This window comes from Amblyomma mixtum, chromosome 8 (assembly GCF_055824585.1).
Source record: "Amblyomma mixtum isolate Tamu chromosome 8, ASM5582458v1, whole genome shotgun sequence".
NCBI lineage: Eukaryota > Metazoa > Arthropoda > Arachnida > Ixodida > Ixodidae > Amblyomma > Amblyomma mixtum.
In genome coordinates, this window is record NC_143019.1 from 21,490,655 (window position 1) to 21,498,275 (window position 7,621).

The 7,621-nt window shown below is 51.4% G+C and overlaps 1 pseudogene; it reads left to right on the plus strand.

Moving 5' to 3' along the window:
• Positions 1–1,739: 1,739 nt before the first annotated feature.
• On the plus strand, positions 1,740–4,311 carry LOC149331656 (uncharacterized; annotated as a pseudogene).
• The last annotated feature ends 3,310 nt before the right edge of the window (positions 4,312–7,621 follow it).

A 7,621-nucleotide genomic window follows, 5' to 3' on the forward strand; every position in this document is an offset into this window, starting at 1 on the left:
ATACCAATGAGGAATTGTGTAGTCACGTCATCATGGTTGTAATGTGTGATGAGTGTGGGTTATTTGAATTACCCGCGCGAGGTCACGTGGTTGTGACTTCACGCTCCTCTCGACCAATCCCGATTTTCTCCATACGCCAACGGCAACTCGTGAAATTATTTTTCTGTTCCTGTCCGTATAAAATAGATATTGCTGCCCTGCAGAGCCAACGACGAAGAATGACGGCCCGTGGGGAGATATGGTGCATGACTGAAAACATTGCGGCACCACGCCGACAACACAATAAAGAAAAGGACAACACGTGCGAACGCTACCAACTATTTATTGGAAGAAAAGGGACATATTTATTACCCTCACTCACCATTTAACAACACTATCGCTCTCAACCCAGAAAGTAACAAGTAATCTGCAAATGACCAGGCTAAACGCAAATCGCAGAACGGTTCTCCTACCCCGTGTACTTAAAGTGCAAGCTTATGACAAATGTTAGAAAAATAACCCAGACAAATCTAAGCAATAGCAGTGTCAATGAAACGTAGAAAAAAGTGTCATGCATTAACAGCAAAAGCAGTCAGTCAATACCTCAAACTTAAAAGCAAAACAAAAACAAAGTAAGATAAAAAAAAAACAAAGTAAGATCACAGTAAAAGCACCACAGCAATAACACACGGGTTTTGGGCGTCGGACGCAAGACAAAGAAGAGTGAATAATTAGCTGTGCAGGTCTTTATAAAAACGTTTCCAGACAGCAAACTTCATTTCTTCGATGAGCTATACAGACCTGTCACTAATACACGTGCGACCCTTATTTTTAATCCTAAAGGCTTGAATCATTTCACGTGCCACCTGATCGCCACTTCTGCTTAGAATCCTAATACTTCTAAGCACTGTCTCACACTCTCCATCTATACAGTGGGGAGGCCAATTCGACCCCCCCCCCCCCCCCCCCCCCCCCCTCCGTTCTCTAGCGATTTCTTATGCTCCCGTGCCCTGTCAATGATGCAACGCCCCGTCTGGCCTATGTAGACACTTCCAGATGTCAATGGGATTTCATGCACCACGCTGACGGCGCAGGAAACAACAGACTTGTCATGCCTCTTATCGCACTCGGGTTTCTTCTTTTGCCCGATCTGTGAGCACAACCCACACAGCTTTATGGGTGCGGAGAACACGACCGGTACAGTGTTTGTCAAAAGTATACAGCCCCAGGGGTCGGTTCTGGGCTCCGAAGGGCGACACCTCTAGCATACTCAGGGACTCTAATCTCACGAAGGCGGGAAGAACTTAAGTCCACATGCTTCCAAAGCTTAGGACTATCAAATGTGCTCAAAAGCTCCGCTGCACGATTTGAAAGCAAAGCCCTTGGGCTGTATATTGTTGACAAATTCTGTACGTCGTAGCGGCTTGCCACGTTTTTAAAGCTGTGAACCACTCGGTGTATATGGGGGAGCAGTTGTGGTCGCCTAGTTTGCAGCTTGCTATCGGGGTTCTTCTTTCCTTTCTTTTCATTTTTTGAAGGAGGGCATTACGAAGGCTGCATTACTGATAACTTTCGCCGCATGAACAGCGTCCGCGAGGCGAGGAACGAGAGGCAGCTGGTATTGGGGGCGTTGCCGCCTTGACGACCGGCAAGAAAAAAGAAAGGGGGGGGGGGGGGGGAGAGCAGAGCAAGCAAAAAGCGATAAGAGCGCGCATTCCGAGGGGCGGAAAAAGTCAGATCGTGCACACCGCCGAGCTAAGAGTGGACGCCTGGAGTGATGCCTCCTGAAATCTGGCAGTACACTGTGGTAGGCTTCTCCGTGGAGCTCGACTGGAAGCCCCTACGCTTCGTGAAACCCATTCCGTCATACAGAGTATGCGGCGTCTGTGGACTGGTGCGGAAGAGGACCGCGTTTCTTCCGTGCGCACACACTCTGTGAGAGGCTTGCTACGAGCAGTGCGCCCAGGACGACGCCATTGTGTGTCCGCTCGACGGACATCGCTGTGACGAGGATGACGTCGAACTGAACGAGTTCCCCGTCGAGGAGCTGCTGAAAAGAAAGGCAAGTGCGAAAAAAGGAATGACTCTGTCTTTTGTGCAACTGTTCTGCGAATGTAGACACTTGTTATAGAGGGCCTTTAATGAGCCCTGTGAGACGCTGGTGTCATTTTCTAGAGGCTTAGGCATATCATGCATGAAGTTTGATTTTTATCGTGGTTTCTTCTTCACGGCTCGAAAGCTACACATTCCTTAGAAGGACTAGGTAAGCTGTTGGGCGAGGAGGAAGGAGGAAGGAAGCGACAAATTCCCGAAAGCTAGAGGTGCGCGTTCATGGAGCGCTTTAAACCTGATTAAAAGTGAGGCTACATGCAAAGCAGATGCGCTCGAACGTAAAAGGCGTAACTAACGCGGTAGGGTACCACAACACTAAATGCAGAGTTCGTGGGTTCGGAACGCACTGGCGGCATGTGGTTGTCGATTCATTTCCGTTCTGTTGAATTATGTGATCTTTTATTGACCAACAGTGATCGACACCATTACTGAAAAAAATTCCCCTGATATTATGCGTTCTCAGTAATGATTTTAACTGACGCAGCTGATGTTGGGAGAAATATCGAGCTTGAACGCCTCGCACAATGCGTCCTTAACCTCTCCGCCGGCATGTACGGTCGAAAAATTTAGCAAGTAACCATCGTTAAAATGTCTTTGTGGTAACTTAACTCTCAGCAATGAGAGGCCAGCCCTTGGCTTCAACGGAAGCTCGTACAGAACGGTCTTGCCTTCGTACATGGCGCGCTTGCGGCTAGGGGGCGCATCTTGCGGTGACATCTTGGCGCGCAGGTCGCGTGAGCTGCGCTGGTCACGTGATGGGCTTCAACTCCGACGCCAATCGCACTAGAAGTGAACCGCTAAAAGTCGAGCTGTAAAATGTACCCCCTTCTGCTCATGCTGATTTCAAAGATTGTTTTGCATCTTTCGCATCAATTGTAATGCCGGTTCTTTTTCGACTGTCTAAATTGAAAATCACGAACGTTCTGATAATCCCTCGGCATTCGCCAAAGCGCTTGGTTTCCAAAAGCCTGAACGTAAGTTACAAAAATAGTGCAGCAGAATTTTGTGTTTGTCTCGATCTTAGCGTTGTAAAAGCGCTGTGCGCTTTATCACTTGCAGGTCCAATGCTGGAATAAGGAAAGTAACTGCGGGGAAGTACTGCCTGCATCCAAGATCGTCCAGCACTTCCATCGAGAATGCGGATACCATTCCATCTGCTGCCCCAAATGCTCGGCCGTTGTTCTTTGCAGCGACGTCTGCAGGCATTTTAGATCGGACTGCTGCACCACTGCTACGCCTGCTGCACCCGAGTGCGGAGGGGAGGCCAGCTGCAGAAACGGTGCGGCGCTTCTGGCATCGTTCAATCAAAGCTTAGAAGGACGGGCAGACGAAATGAAAGCACTTCTTGAGCGTCTTCTCGTCGGAAGCGGCGCCAATAGTGACCGGCTCAGTGAAGTTGTTCACGGCGTGAACAACTGCCAAGAAGCACTGAGTGAACTGCGGAGCGGTATTAACGCTCTGAATGACACCATGGGACGAGAAGTGGTCCAAGGAAGGACAGAACAAAGGGAGACTCAGAAAAAATGCTTCGATGAAATAACAGGGTTTAGGAAGGATACGAGGGAACGTTGGGTTGCCAACAGCGAGGGTATGGTAATTCTTTTCGACCGCCTGGATAGACTGGAAAAAGCAGTGATAGGCGAGTCGAAAGAAGCGGCCGGGGAGATCCTTGAAAAGGCTTCCCAGATTTTAGGTGGAATAAAGGAGATTAAGGAAGGCATGACCGAAAGAAAGAATGCAGGAGACTGCAGCGACGGAGTGTTGGGACACAGTGAAAGGCAGGTGAGGCGCTGCGAGTTTTTCGTGAAAAACTTCCAATCCCTCCGAGAAAAAGCTTTTAAGGATGGGTGGTCCCAGTACAAAGGAGATAAAGTATATCTATGCGGCTATTATATGTCACCTGGATTGCTACTCATTCAAAATGCAACGCGAAAAATGTCACTCCATGCTTGGTTCTGTTTGTACAGTGGTGCCATGGACGACGCTCTTCAGTGGCCGTTAAAGCCAACAATAAAACTGTCCGTTGTGCACCCAAATGGAGGGGCGGAACGTGAGCTCATATACTACTTTTCTGGTAATGATCCTGTTTGTCAAAAGCCGGTAGCCTCAGACGATTCTGCGGGACTTCATACCACAATTGCGATTGACCTCGATGATATCATCAGTGACGGCTATGTGAAAGATGACCAGATTAGGGTGAGATTCGAGGTGCTGCCCTGATTATCCCCGGGCCGAGAACAAGGGGGGGGGGGGGGGGGGAAGACAGCTTAGACGCATTTATGCGCGTGCACCTGGCAGCAGTTTTTGTTAAGCTCCAGATTTCACACCGTGACCAATAAAGAACGCTGCTCGTTCATTGCTGCCTCTGACATGCCCCTGCCTGTGTTTATTGCCTAGAACTGAAATATTGTAATGAGACAACTCGCACAATTAGTGTGAACGGCCGGTCTTTGTTCAAGCGGTGCTGCTCAGCAGGCCAGCGTTCGCAAGCGCGCTCCCGATGATGATGATGATGTCCTCGGGCTGAATGGCACATACCCACGGCGGGGGATTGGCCGAGCTTCGTCAGCTTCGTCTTCTATCTTCTTCGTATCCTTCGTCGGCGCTAGCCGCTGGGGCAGCAAACCCCAACTCTCTTTATTACATATATATAAAAGATCACTGTTCTAGGCTCTCAGACGCGGAATTTTGAAATCTAAAAATGATGTTGTAGCAGGATTTCCGGGGAAAGGAACTTAGCGACAGATAGCCAAAATGCCGGTCCGAGCTTCGGTCATCCAGCCAGCGATCTCGCGCCGCGCGCTAGCGGAGCGGCGGCCGCCGCTGCTCATCTTCCTCTTTACAATCACCCCCGGGCTGAAGGCGAAGCCATCCTGGCGAGTCAGGGAGACGACAACACACACGGGTCATAGTACGGCTTCAGGCGTGACACATGAACAGTCTCGCGGCTGCGTCGGCGTTGATCTGTGGAGGGTGTCACCGGGTCGACAATGTAGTTGACCGGGGAAGTGCGCTCTACGATGCGGTAAGGTCCGTGGTACTTGGGGAGAAGTTTGGACGAAAGGCCAGGTGAGGTAGACGGCACGTGAAGCCAGACGAGAGAACCGGGTAGAAAACTGTCATCAGTGTGGCTTGTGTCGAAACGGAATTTTTGACGCCCCTGCTCGCCGGATGTTAACGACCGAGCGAGCTGACGGCACTCCTCGGCATGCTTGGACGCCTCCGAAAGAGTGGTGCACTCGGACACGTCGGGCCGGTAAGGAAGTACTGTGTCGAGTGGTGAGGAAGGTTCGCGCCCGCAGAGGAGAAAAAATGGCGAGAAGCCGGTGGTGGTCTGCGTGGCGGTGTTGTAGGCGTAGGTGATGAACGGCAGGATCCTGTCCCAGTCGGAGTGGTCGGAAGACACGTACATCGACAGCATATCGCCCAAGGTGCGGTTAAACCGTTCCGTCAAACCGTTAGTCTGAGGATGGTAGGCCGTGGCGGTATGGTGAGTGATCTTACACTGTTTGAGAAGAGATTCCACGACCTCGGACAGAAAAACGCGCCCACGGTCGCTCAGCAGTTCTCGAGGCGCTCCATGGCGAAGAATGAAGTGATGCAAGATGAAAGAGGCAACGTGTGGTGCCGTAGCAGCAGGAAGAGCCGCGGTTTCGGCGTAACGCGTGAGGTGGTCGACGGCTACAATAACGCAGCGGTTGCCAGCAGCAGTGTAAGGAAGGGGGCCGTAGAGGTCAATTCCAACTCTGTCAAAAGGACGGAAAAGGCAAGGGAGAGGCTGCATCTGGCCGACTGAGTGGTGAGGAGCCGGCTTGCGACGTTGACAGTCAGGGCACGAGCGGACGTATTTGCGGACGTAGGTGGACATACCGCGCCAATAATAGCGGAGACGGAGTCGCGTGTATGTTTTAAAGGCGCCGGAATGAGCAGACTGCGGGTCGTTGTGAAACAGGGCGCAGAATGTCGACCGCAGATGGGCAGGGACGACAAGCAACCACTTCCTGCCGGTAGGGACGTAGTTGCGGCGGTACAATAGACCATCACGAATGGCGAAGTGAGCAGCCTGGCGGCGGAGGGCACGAGGCACGGGTGCCGCCGAGGAATTTGAGAGAAAACGTACAAGCGAAGATATCCAGGGGTCCTTATTTTGCTCGCTGCTCATGGTATCTGTTGAAAACGACAGCGAAGCGCAACCGGTTGGCGAGTGGCAGACAACGTCTGGCGGCAGTGTAGAGCCGGACAATGCGTCGGCGTCGTTATGTTTTCGGCCGGAGCGATAGATGACACGGATATCATACTCCTGTAGGCGTAGGGCCCAGCGAGCGAGGCGGCCTGTAGGGTCTTTCAAGGAGGCCAGCCAGCACAGGGAATGATGGTCCGTGACGATATCGAAAGGGCGGCCATAAACGTAAGGGCGAAACTTTCCGATCGCCCAAACAATCGCCAAGCATTCCTTCTCGGTTACTGAGTAGTTGGATTCCGCTTTTGTTAGTGCACGGCTCGCGTAGGCAATGACATACTCGGGAAATCCGGGTTTACGTTGCGTAAGGACAGCGCCGAGGCCAACGCCACTGGCATCGGTGTGAATTTCAGTGGGAGCAGTGGGGTCGAAGTGGCGTAAAATGGGAGGCGCTGTGAGCAGCCGGCGTAAGGTGATGAAGGCGTCGTCGCAGTCAGGTGACCAATCGGACAGGTTGTTGGCGCCCCGAAGAAGTTTCGTAAGTGGTGCGATGATAGAGGCAAAATTTCGGACGAAACGTCGGAAATAAGAACACAGGCCGAGAAAGCTGCGTAGTTCCTTCTGAGTCGACGGCTTGGGGAACTCAGCGACGGCACGAAGTTTGGCTGGGTCAGGAAGCACGCCGTCCTTAGAGACGACGTGACCTAAAATTGTCAGTTGGCGGGCGCCAAAGCGACACTTTTTGAGATTAAGTTGGAGCCCCGCGGCAGTTAAACATGTCAACACGTGCTCCAAGCGGTGAAGGTGCGTCTCAAAATCAGGCGCGAAGACGACAATGTCATCTAAGTAGCACAGGCACGTGGTCCACTTCAGGCCGCGTAAAATGGAGTCCATCATTCGCTCGAAAGTCGCTGGGGCATTACAAAGGCCGAAAGGCATGACGGTAAATTCGTACAGGCCATCTGGTGTAACAAAAGCCGTCTTGGCACGGTCCTCTTCCTCCTCTTCCTCTTTATAATGTAAATAAATGACTGTTTTATGGACGTGGCGATTGTATAGGTGTGTAAACCTAGGGATAAGAAAAAGTTTTATCTCGGACTGCACAGGGGCACTCCCTCCCAGGTAAACAGTGCCCACGTCGCTTTCGGGTTCGCACGTTGTCGTAACTAAACGCATACTTTGTACCTTGTGGGCGCAGCTTGGTTGGCATTGTCCGAATGGATGTAAGCTATAAGCAAGTAGTCTCGGTATTGCCACTTTCGATTTGTCTGCCACCGACAGTATGCTAATTTATGCGGGTGGAAAGAGAGGATCGGTTTAGTTTTAGGGAGTTTAGCGTCCCAAAGCGAT